Here is a 12,920-nt window from a genome sequence, read left to right as displayed (position 1 = left end):
CCCAGTCCCCGCTCATGCTCTCTCTCTCTCTCTCTCTCAAATATATAAATAAATAAAATCTTATAAAAAATAAATAATTGAACAAACTAAACTAAATTATTTCGAGATGTCTTAAGGGATAAGCTCTACAGAAGGACGAGATTCCCACAGAAGTCAAGCTAGTGCCCCGCAGTTAACATGTGAAGGCAAAGGAGCCAGACTTCTGGGGTGTGGGCAATGTTCTATTTACTGACTTGAATGTGGTTTGATGGACATTTCCTTTGTGATAAATCATTGTGCTTTATATCTCTGCATGTGTGCCATACTTTAAGAGTGGTGGATTTTATTTAAAATTTTTTTCACAATAAACTTTAAACAAGCTATAAAAATGTTGATTAGGCTGAGAGATCGCATTCCAAGGTGATGAGGTTGGATGGCTTGGGTGTTCCTGAATCACCTTAAAAACTTGACAGGATTTGTTTCTCCCGATAGCCTGGATCTGTAGGATGGTGGGGTCTAAAACCCAAAAGCCTGAGACAAAGGAAGGGGCGTGGCTTGCTGCTTCCTGACTTCCAGGGGCCTGGCTGAGAAGTCTGAGCCAGGAGGAAGCTGGGATTCTTCCCCTGGAGCTCGGAGTGAAGCCCAGCTTCAGCTAGGGCTCCTTACTTCCTCTTGAGGTTCTAGCCTGGTGACCTCTGCTCTCTGTGGGCCCACAGGACTTCTTACATGACCTCAAAGACTTGTAAGCTGGAGGAGGGGAGGGTTCCATCTGTCTGTGGAAATTGCTCTCAGTAACTAGTAGATTCCAGATAAGAGGTGAACCAAACGTGTTTGTCTGTAGCTCTGTTTGGTGGCATTTGGAGTGCTAGTTGGGAGGGAAGGTGGCTGAGGTGTGAACCCGAGGAGGTGGGGGGGGGCAGGTAGGACTTCCTGGATCTGGGCTTCCCAGTGGGCCCGCACATTGAAGATGAAGTGTCAGGAGAGGTCAGGGCCTCTCTTCACTCACGTATTCATGGTCATCGGTCCTACTAAGCATCGGCTTTATGTCAAACACACTTTGATATGGTAAGGAACTTCTTTTCCAGGGTCAGAGATAGACCGGATTTCCAAGTTAAATTGTATTCAGATGCCTGCTACTCCGAGTGTGGCCTGGGTACGATCAGCATCAGCATCACTGGGGGTTTGGTAGAAATGCAGAATCTCAGGCCCCATCCCAGACCAACGATGCAGAATCAGCATCTTCACAATTATCTTGAAGCACTGTGTGAGGTCACAGAAAGTGCCGTGGAGAAAAAGTAGGGAAGGGGCCTAGGCTGTCCCAGGGGTTTGGGGGTCGGTCAACGCTGTGAGAAGGTGACATTCCAACTAGGACTAGGAAGGAGGAGTCTTCAGAAGGAGATTAAATAGATAAAAGAACTTTGCAGGCTTCAGATGGAGAAGGACAAAGGCCCTGAGGTCAGGGTGTGCCTGCTTGTTCCACTCCAGCCTGGAGAACAGTGTGGCGGAGAGACCTCTCGTCAGTCAGTGGGACCACCGGTAGTGTCAGGGCGTTCAGGCACTTGGGGGATCCGGGCTTCCTCCTGTGTGAGGTTGGACACCTGATGGACTTCGAGCGAAGGAGTGACTTTAGGCAGGATGTCACTGGAGTTAAAGGATTCTTCTGGCTGCCAGTTTGGAAACAGACTTGGTAAGCAGAAGCTAGGAGACAAGTCAGCGGGCGACCCGCCTGATTCGGCAGAGATGGGGTCTGGCCCGGGCAGGAGCCGTCTGAGTGGGGAGAAGTGGTCCGATTCTGATGTCCTTTGAGCGTAGAGCAGCAGGCAGGACCCCCCCCCCCCCGACGGTGCTGCGGGAGCCCCGGGAGAACAGCAGGGGAGCAGCACGTGTCTCCTGTGGTTCTAGTCTGAGCGTTGTAAGCAAGAACAGGAGTTGAAGGAGAGGAAGAGCCTTTAGGAAGAGCAAGCCCCCCACGCCTCCCACAGGCTGCCTCGGAGAAGCACGGTCTGCAGTCTCCCGGCTCTGGGGCGAGCCCGACGCAGAAGGAAATGCCTGAGCGAACTTGATTTCACCTGCACGTGAGTCTGCACATCCTGCTCTCCACGGTGTAGCGTAGCCACGTGTGTCTTAATAGGCGGCACCCCAACTGAGAAAACCAAGCCAGAGGGGCAGACACGAGGCAGAGAAGCAGGCAGGGCCGTGACAAACTAGCAGACGCTGGAGAAACATGGAGAAACGTAGCAGTTGAGGGAAGGACTCAGGAACGGCCTGAGGGAGCGTGGCTGTTAGAGGGAGGCTGGAAAAAATGGGGGACAGCAGTCGTGGCTTGTACTTGGAGACTGAGGAACAGGTCCAGGCCAGCCTGGGGGACTTACTAAGGACTATTTTAAAACAATAGGAAACACAAGGGGTTTGGCTGGAGGAGGCAGAATCAGACTGACTTCAAAAAAAAAAAAAAAAAGACTCTGAAAAAAAAAGTAATTCCTCTGGCTGCTCCCCAGAGCGTGAGTCGAGGGTGTGTTGAAGTGGACAAAGGCTGATCTGTAGCACAGGTGAGGGAAGACGGGGCTCAGACCGGGAGGGAGCAGCGGGGACGGAGGGAAGGCAGGGGGTAAATTCCAGGGGCCTTTCTTTGGTAAAATAGGCCAGACATGATGGATCCCACGATACAGACAGTTCTGCCAACACCTGAGAGCTTTCTAAGCAGGGCCTGCTTCAGTCTGCTCAGCACGCCTCCCCCCTGCTCAGGGGCCCTCCCGTCCACCTCCCAGGGCACAACCAGGACCTCGCTCTCCCTACCCGCATCTGTCTTGGCCCGTGTGCACTGGCTCTTGTGCGCTTCCCCGGGGCAGGGAACGCGTCTGTCTAGTTCACATACGTGCCCAATAGCACGCGTGCCACCGGGCTCAGAGCGCCTGCTCAGGCGAGCGTGCGTGCCGGCCGGGCAGAGAGCAGTTGCACACCTCACACCACCGGGGACCCTGCAGGGGAGGAAACGGCCCGGAGGGAGGAAGACAATGATGCAAGTCAACCCGTGCGGAAGCGGCCAGGCCGGCTCCAAATCCACGGCTGCCCACAGTGGTGGCCTGCCCCAAGGCACTTGCACCTGAAGTGAAACCCGGCCCCGCCTGGGCCTGCGGGGTGAGTCCTCCCAGGGGATGGGCCTCCCAGCGTGCACTCTGGCACCTTCCTCTCAGGCTAGGTGCCCTGGGCTCTTAACCACAGCCTGGACTAACAGGCCCTTCGCTGGAGTGTTCACTCTTCTTCCATTCTGAGGAAGTGACCGAAGGCCTGTCTTGAAATTATTATTTCACTAGGATCCAGAATCGATGAAAAAACCTCTACCAGACATTGAACCCCTCTCCTGGCTAATTCAGTCTCACTTTAGGTTCTATTTAAGGAAGGAGGTTTCCCTGCTGACCAATGACGTTTTAGGACCAGACCAGCCAGACCTTCCCCAGGCTGACAGTCCTGGCCCTGCAGCCCTCCCTCTGGGTGGGCCCCCAGAGTGGGCCCAGAGCTCTGGGTGTGTGCAAAACACTGCTGCCTTGCCGATCGGTTAAAAACTAGGAGCACCTACATTTGCAGGGACTTGATTTTTTTTTTTTTTAATCACAGTCCGCACCTGTCACAGCAAGCAGCCCTCTTAAAAAATGAAGTCAACCCTTTGTGCACTGAAATAGAAAACGGGTCTAGACAGATTGTTTGGGAAGAAAAGCAGAGTTGAGAACCAGAATGTACCCTCTGACCTCACACCTGTTGGATCAGAGTTTAGATAAAAGCCTGCAGGAATACCGTAGTTACCTCTGGAAAGGGAAACCAGGGAAATTTGGTTTTACAGTGTGTAATTGTCACTGTGATTTGGTTTTTTTGTTCATTTGTTTTGGGGTTTTTTGTGAGGTTTTTGTTTTTTGTTGTTTTTACTTCTAGCACAAACAAGTATTTATTTTGATTAAATGAAAAGACAAAAACAATAAGGTAGAATGGGTGCAAGTTCTCCAAATAGACCACCGGTAGCCCGTTTGCCGTTAACCTGATTCCATCATTCCAGCATCCCGCCGAGAGTGTTAATCACTAACGGCCGCTCTCTGTACCCAGCACCTTCCAAGCCCTTCATTTGTAATCGTTCTTTAAACCTCACAGCACCCATAAGGTTGGTACCAATGTTGGAGCGGTTAAGTGAGCAGGCCTTTGACCCTGTCTGCCTGGGTGCAAATCTTGGCTTTTCCACTTCCTAGCCGTGTGCCCTTAGGTTCTTTGAATCCTCTGTAACTCGGTTTCCTCATTTGTAAAAAAGGAATCATGATAGGTCTAGATCGTGCGACAATTAACATCTTCCTCTTCTTTCATGCCAGCTATGAAGATACACACACACACACAGAGACACGTGTGTGTGTGTGTGTGTGTGTGTACATACAAACATACAGTGTGTGTGAGAGAGAATGTTTGATGACCCCTATTATTTCTTGGTGCATAAGCATAGGGACAAGCCAGTTCTGTTTTTATAGAATTTATGAATGATTTTAGTTTAAATTAGTTGCTTGATATTTTTTTTGTTTTCTTATAAGTAACTTGATTTTTTTTTCATTACACAAGTAATAGTATTTATGGCAAAAAAAGTTATAACATACAATTAAGTAGAAAAGCTAAAAGTATCCATAATCCCCAGACCTAGGGATACCCACTGATAAATTTTACACATTAATTCTATATTTCTAACTCTCAAATTTACAGTGTTTTTAAGACTCATTTTCTTAGTCTATTATATTTTATGATTCTCAGCCTCTGTCAAAAATATACACTTTCAATATCACTGGCTACACAGTATTTTTAGTACATGAACATAATACAATCTCCACTAGAAAACTGAGAGCCTGATCTTTTCAACGACAAAGACCACATCTTGTAGCAAAATGATACATTTAACAGAAACTTTTTCCTCCGTCTTCCCTAGCAGAGATTCATCCCTAGTCAACATAATTGAAAATTCTAAGATTTATGACTCTTTTCAACATGAACTTGAGGATTATGTTAGAAAGCAGAAAGCCAGAGGATTACAACCAGAGGTTTGCTTTAGAAAGGTGACGGAAGACTCTGAGTACAGAGAAAGGGGCCACCCCGCACCCAGACCGCTAATGCTGGAGCAGGGACCCTCCTTCACGAGGACCCACACGTTCTCCAGCTCCCACACAAGGCCAAGAACAGCGGAAAACCAGTTACCCCCGTGGTCCAAACTTCAACACTCCAGACTGGAATCTCTAAACCACTGTCACAAAACGCACGACCATTTCTCCAAGCACCTGTGGCTTCCAAGCCCACCTCTGCAAGGAAAGACCCCTGACCCCCATGCGGCACGACGCGGGAAAGATACCAGCCGCATCCGGGAGGAGGGTCCCACCAGAGCCCATCAGGCCGGAGATCAAGATCAAGGCCAAGGGAGAAGGTCCAGGGAGGACACAACAAGGGGGAGCAGGGAGAGGGGAAGAGATAGCATTGCGAGGATGGAGATTCCCACAAAGAGGCCAAAAAAAAGGCCAAGGTACAGCCAGTCGGCACAGAGAAGCCCAAACTCAGGAAGAAGCACAACCAAGGCACCGCGAAGGAGGGAAGAAGGTTCCAGAGGGCAAAGAAGCGACCTGGCAAAGAAAGCACGCAGGAGAGGGACCTGTGGGATGAAGCTGTCCTTGGCAGTTGTTACTGATGGGGGGGGTTTGGGGTCGCCGATATTAAATTATTTGGATAACGTTGGAAAGGCTGGATTAAATGGCATTGAAGCAATTCTGTGGCCACCACTTGGAAGAAAATAAAATTTGATCCCCACCTCAGACTCTGTTCAAATATAAAACACAGGTGGCTTAATGATGTCAGTGTAAAAACTAAAATATAAAACCGTTATGAGAAAATATAGGAAAATCGTTTTTAATTTTGGAGTGTGAACAGCCTTCCTGAATGAGACACATTATTCAGGATCCATAAAGACAAAAAAATAATAAATGTAATTGCAGAAGCATTTAAAATCTGTCTAACAGAACATCTTTTTGCAAATTTTTTTAGAACAAATTAGAAGATAAGCATTGTATATATGCATAGAGCACCCCCAGAAAGATCACTGAACTGTTGACTCTGGGGGCAAAAACCAAGTGGGTGGGGGACAGACGTGGCAGGTAGACTAACTTTTCAAAGTGTTCATCTTTCTATTTTGAATTTGGTAATATCTACTACCTTTCTTTTTTTAAGATTTTTAAAATTTTTAAGTATTCTCTACACCCAACGTGGGGCTTGAACTCACAACCCTGAGATCAAGAGTCACCCACTCCACCCACTGAGCCAGCCAGGTGCCCCAAGATTATTACCTTTTAAATAAACAAATATTTTTTACAGGCAAGCAACACACAGGGAAAAATATTTGCAACACTCTATATTAATATCTCTTGTGTCAATTATCAAATTATTGCTTCTTATCTCCAAACAGCTTCTTTGCCCCTTTGTGAAACTGGATAGTGAAAACTGGTCTCCTTCGCCAGCTAGCTCGATGTTATTCTCAGCCAGTAGAGGGCGCCGGAGGGACATTGTAAACTGGGAGGAAGAGGGACTTTTTTTTCCTTTTCTTGAGGTTGCTGGTTTCCTGTAGCCACAAGTCCTTGCCTTTGTGTGTGTGATGTAGCTGCAGTCCATGCCCTGTGACAAATTTTTTGTCCCTGGTAGGCTGTGTGATCTGTGAGTTCCATATTCTCTCTGCAGCAGTCCAAATCTCAGCCCCTCTTCCAAGTTTCTCTCTTCCATGTTCACCTTCCTCAAGGTCAAGGGTAGGCAGTCCAAATCTCAGCCCCTCTTCCAAGTTTCTCTCTTCCATGTTCACCTTCCTCAAGGTCAAGGGTAGGCAAACTGCAGTCTGCAGTCCAAATCCAGCCCCCCGCCTGCTTTTTTATACTGCTCCTCATCTAAGAATAGTTCTTATATTTGAACCTCAACTAAGCAAAATGTTATCCCAACAAAGTGCATCCCATTCTTCTCACTAAAGAACTTTATTCCAAAGCTTGTACTCACTATTATATTTTTATTTATTATTTTAAAAAGATTTCACTGATTTATTAGAGAGTGTGTGAGTACAAGTGCAAATGGGGGAGGGGCTAAGGGAGAGGGAGAGGATCTTAAGCAGACTCACCCCCCCCCACCCCGACACCAGAACCTCACTCAGGGCTCCATGTCACAATCCTGAGATCATGACCTGAGCCCAAATGAAGAGTCAGGCACTTAACTGACTGAGCCACCCAGACACCCCTACTATTATATTTTTAATTTTATCAGTACAAAGGTTGTGGAGATTTGTATTCTGTATTATTATACATAAATATTCCACAGAGCCTATACTATTTACCACCCGGCCCTTTACAGAAAAAGTTTGCCAGGGGCGCCTGGGTGGCTCAGTTGTTAAGCGTCTGCCTTCGGCTCAGGGCGTGATCCCGGCGTTATGGGATCGAGCCCCACATCAGGCTCCACCGCTGGAAGCCTGCTTCTTCCTCTCCCACTCTTCCCTGCTTGTGTTCCCTCTCTCGCTGGCTGTCTCTCTCTCTTTGTCAAATGAATAAATAAAATCTTAAAAAAAAAAAAAAGGTCTTTACCAAAAAAAAGAAAAAAGAAAAAGTTTGCCAATCCCTGCCTCAGAGTTGCCTTGTACCACTTTTGGTAGTTAACATTTTATTAGTTTAAATTTTTTTATATTTAATTTTCTCTGTTTAAATTAGTGGAACAGTTTGTGTTCTGATGGAGCCCTAACTGATAATAGCCTTAATAGACAAATAGCATTTACCAATTAATAAGAAAGTATAAATAACTCAACAGGAAAACAGGCATTTACCTCTACATTTAGTTAACAAATATTAAATTCCAATTGTTGTTCCAGGTACTAAGATAAAAAAGAATGAGATACAAAGACAGAAAGAAGCAAGGAAGGCTTTGTTGATGTATAAAACGGAGCTCATTTCTGGGCTCGGGTCATGATGGACGAGTAACTCACCTGGATGTGGGCCTGGAAGGACTTTGAGAATCTTGGAGGTTGGGGAGTATTCACTGTTTGCTGATTGGTCCCATCCCACAGTTGTAGAACCTCTGGCACCCCTGCTCCCCACCTACGAAATGCCAGTGGCTCCTCCCCACCTAAATTTTGAGACAATCGACATAGTCCCCCGGGAACTGACAGAGTGTGCCCCCTGCCAGAGGTTCCTACTCACTCAGAAAGCTTGGCTTAGCTTCTGGAAGTTCAACTGACAGTTTAAAATCAGATCGCTGATTTCCTCTGTCTCTGATGACAACCCACTTACCAGCAAGGCTGGTATCTTAACCCCATTTAGCAGATGAGGTATTCAAGGCCTGGGGGCTAGAAGAACCAAGAAATTATTCTAATCAAGATGCTCTGGGACCTGACCCACTGTTCTTTCCGCCCGCCTTTGTTTCCAAATGTTACCTTAAGCAGTGCACAGCCATATTAAATGACACGAAGAGGTTGCTCACATTGTTCTCTTTCCCTCCATATGCTCTGCAAGGAGAAGTCTCCATTCAGTGCAAGGAGTGAGACCCCCCTCCAGGAACGCAAGGTTGGTTCAACATAAGACACTCGATCTACCACATTGATAGAACAAAGGGAAAAAAGCCTCAATCGAAGCAGAAAAAGCATTTGATGAAATCCAATGCCCTTTAATGGTAAAAAAAAATACTCAGAAAACTAACACTGGATGGGACTTCCTCAACATGATAAAATACACTTACGAAAAACCATAGCTACCATCATAGTCAATGATAGAAGACTAAAAACTTTTCTAAGATCAGTAATGAGATACAGATACCAACTCTCATCGCCCCTATTCAATATGATATTGCTAGTTTTACCAGAGCAATTAGAGAAGAAAAAGAATTAAAGCCATCCAAATTGGAAAGAAAAAAGTAAAACTATCTCTACTCTCAGATGGCATGATCCTATATATAGAAAAATCTCAATCCACAAAAAAACTGCTAGAGCTAATAAAATCAGCGAAGTTGCGGGGTACAAAAGCAGCCCACAAAAATCAGTTGTGTTTTTATACCCCAGCAATGAACAGTCTAAAAAGGAAAATTTTTAAAATTTTCATTTATAATAGAATCCCCCCAAAAATATCAAAGAATAAATTTAATGAAGAAAGTCAAAGATTATACATTGAAAACTAAAAAATACTGCCGAAGGAAATTAAAGACGATTCAAATAAATGGAAAGACATCCTGTGTTCATGGATTATAAAACTTAATATTGTTAAGATGGCAATACTATCCAAAGCAATCTACAAATTAAATGCAATCCCATCAAAATTCCAATAGGTTTTTTTGCAGAAATGGAAAAGATGATTTTCCAATTCATATGAAAATATTAGGGACCCTAGATGTTAAAGCAATATTTATTTTTATTTTTTTAAGATTTTATTTGTTTTATTTGAGAGAGAGAGAGTGTGTGTGAGAGAGAGAGAGAGATCAGAGTAGAGAGGAGGAGCAGAGGGAAAAGCAGACTCCCACTGAGCAGGGAGCCCTATGCAGGGCTCCATCCCAGGACCCTGGGATCATGACCTGAGCCGAAGACAGATGCTTAACTGCCTGAGCCACCCAGGTGCCCATAAAACAGCATTTAAAAAGAAGAACAAAGTTAAGTAACTCACACTTCCTGATTTTTTTTTCACACTTTCTGATTTTAAAACTTATTACAAAGCTACATGTAGTAGTAAGGGTTCTCCAGAGAGATAGAATCAATAGGATATATATAGATAGATTTATCTATCTATATATATCTCATAGGATACCTTATTATATATGATTTATTACAAGGTATTGGCTTATGCAATTATGGAGGCTGAGAAGTCCCATGAAACGCTGTCTATAAGTTGGATACCCAGGAGAGCAGGTGGTGTCATTTGAAGGCCTAAGAGCCTGAAGGCCAGTGATGTAAATTCCAGTCCAAGTTCAAAGGGCTGAGAACCAGGAGTGTGGAGGGCAAGAGAAGAAAGATGTCCCAGCTCAGGCAGACAGGCAGAGGGAGGGCAAATCTAACTTTCTTACACCTTTTTGTTTTATTCAGGTCCTCAGTGAATTGGAGGATACTCATCTATATGGGGAAAGGCCGTCTACCTTACTCAATACACCAATTCAAATGCTCATCTCTTCCAGAAACAACCTCACAGACACACCCTTACATAAAGTTTAATCAGATATCTGGGCATTCGTGGCCTAGCCAAGTTGATATAAAATTGACCCTCCCATTATAGCGATCAAAACAGCATGTTGCTGGCATAAAGACACATATAGATCAGTGGAATAGAACTGAGAATAGAACTGGAATAGAACTGGAATAGAACTGAGAATCTAGAAATAAGCCCATACATTTATGGTCAATTGACCTTCAACAGGGTGCAAAGACTTTAATGGGGAAAGAAGAGTCTCTTCAATAAATGATGCCACGACAACTTGCAAAGGAATGAAATTGGATTCCTACCTCACACCATATGCAAAAACAAACTCAAAATGGGTCAATAACTGAAATACAAAACCTAAAATTATAACACTCTTAGGAGAAAACATCAAAGTAAATATGGATTTAGCAATGGATGCTGAGATATGACACCAAAAGCACGAGCAACAAAAGAAAAATACATAAATTGAACTTCATCAAAATTAAAAAGTTTTGTTCATTAAAGGACATTAAAAGTGAAAAGACAACCAACAGTACAAGAGATAATATTTTCCAATCTTATATCAGAGAAGGGTAGAGTATTCAAAATACATAAAGAGGGTAGAGTATTCAAAATACATAAAGTAACAAAAAGGCACCCCAATTTTTAAAAAGAGGAAAGAATTTGAATAGACTTATTCAAAGAAGAGATACAAATGGCCAATAAGCATATGAAAAGATGTCTAACATTAATCATGTGGGAAATACAATTTAAAGCCACGATGAGATATTACATCACAGCCACTAAGACGGATATATTAAAAAAAAAAAAGTAACAAGTGTCGGTGAGGATGTGGGAAATTAGGGCCCTCATACATTATTGGTAGGAATGTAAAATGGTGCAGCTCCATGGAAAACAGTTGGGCAGTTCCTCAAAAAGTTAGACATAGAAATACCATACAACTGAGCAATTACACCCCTACCTATATACCTGAAAGAATGGAAAACAAGTACTCAAATACGTGTTTGTACAAGAATGTTTATAGCAGCCTTACTCACAATAGCCAAAAGTAGAAATAATCCAAACGCCCATTAATAGATGAATCTATAAACAGAGTGTCTTACAGACATACAACAGAATATTACTCAGCTGTAAAAAAGAATGAACCAACACACGCTACATGCAGCATGAATGAACCTCAAAGTGTTATGCTGGTAAAGGAAGCCAGACACAAGAGGCCACATACTGCTGGACTCCATTTAGATGAGATGTCCGAATAGGTAAATCTATACAGACCAGGGGACGATTTGGAGAGAGAGACAAATAGAAGGTGACTACATAATGGGTACAGGGATTTCTTTTGGGGAGATGAAGATGTTTTGGAGCTAGATGGAAGTAGGTGGTGGTTTCATGACCATGTGAATGTACTGAATACCCCAGGATTGTACAATTTAAAATAGTTAATTTTATGTTATGTGAATTTCACTTCAATTAAGAAAAAAAAAAAGCTCACACTAGTGTGGGTCTCCCCAGGGCTATCTGCCCTGTCTGTGCTCAGCCTCACAGTTGCTCATGGGAACAAGGGAAATATGGAGGGAGACTCTGGCCTCTGGCTGGGCCTCACAAGTGCGCACCGCTTAGGGCAAGGCCTGGGTCTTTTTTTTTTTTTTTAATTAGTTTCAGAGGTAGCATTTAGTGATTCATCAGTTGCATATAACACCCAGTGCTCATCACGTCACACGCCCTCCTTAATGCCCATCACCCAATCACCCCATCCCCCCACCCACCTCCCTTCCAGCAACCTTCGGTTCGTCTCCTAGAGTTCAGTGTCTCTTACTTATGGTTTGCCTCCCTCTCAATTTTCATCTTATTTTATTTTTCCTTCCCTTCCCCTATGTTCATCTGTTTTGTTTCTTAAATTCCGTGTATGAGTGAAATCATACAGTATTTGTCTTTCTCCGACTGACTTATTTCACTTAGCATAATACCCTCTAGTTCCATCGTTGCAAATGGCAAGATTTCATTTTTTGATGGCTGGGTAATATTCCATTGTGTATGTATGTGTGTGTGTGTGTGTGTGTGTGTGTGTACCACATCTTCTTTATTCATTCATCTGTCGATGGACATCTAGGCTCTTTCCATAGTTTGGCTACTGTGGACATTGCTGCTATAAACATTGGGGTGCAGGTGCCCTGTCAGAAAACCACATTTGTATCTTTGGGGTAAATACCTAGTAGTGCAATTGCTGTGTCATAGGGTAACTCTATTTTTAACTTTTTGAGGAACCTCCATACTGTTTTCCGGAGTGGCTGCACCAGCTCGCAGTCCCACCAACAGTGTAAGAGAGCTCCCCTTTCTCCACAGCCTCTCCAACATTTGTGGTTTCCTGACTTAGTAATTTTAGCCATTCTGACCAGTGTGAGGTGGTATCTCATTGTGGTTTTGATTTGTATTTCCCTGATGCCAAGTGAAGTGGAACATTTTTCCATGTGTCTGTTGACCATTTGTATGTCTTCTTTGGAGAAATGTCTGCTTATGTCTTCTGAGGGCAAAGCCTGGGTCTTGGTCACCCTAGGCCCCACTGAGCCGGAGGGCCTCTCGGAAAGAAAAGAAGTTTAAAAAAAAAAAAGAAAGAAAAGAAAAGAAAAGAAAAGAAAAGAAAAGAAAAGAAAAGAAAAAAGAAAAGAAAAGAAAAGAAAAAAGGAAGAGGGAGGAGGATGAGGAAGGAAGGAGAGAAAAGAGTGACCAGAATTAGAG

At 44.0% G+C, this 12,920-nt stretch overlaps 1 pseudogene; it reads left to right on the top strand.

The window, feature by feature from the left end:
• Nucleotides 1-4,889: 4,889 nt before the first annotated feature.
• Nucleotides 4,890-5,873, top strand: LOC148109684 (uncharacterized; annotated as a pseudogene).
• Nucleotides 5,874-12,920: the final 7,047 nt, after the last annotated feature.

This window comes from Ursus americanus, chromosome 7 (genome assembly GCF_024610735.1).
Source record: "Ursus americanus isolate L20-20 chromosome 7, mUrsAme1.1.p, whole genome shotgun sequence".
NCBI lineage: Eukaryota > Metazoa > Chordata > Mammalia > Carnivora > Ursidae > Ursus > Ursus americanus.
This window is presented reverse-complemented; position numbering and strand designations above follow the sequence as displayed.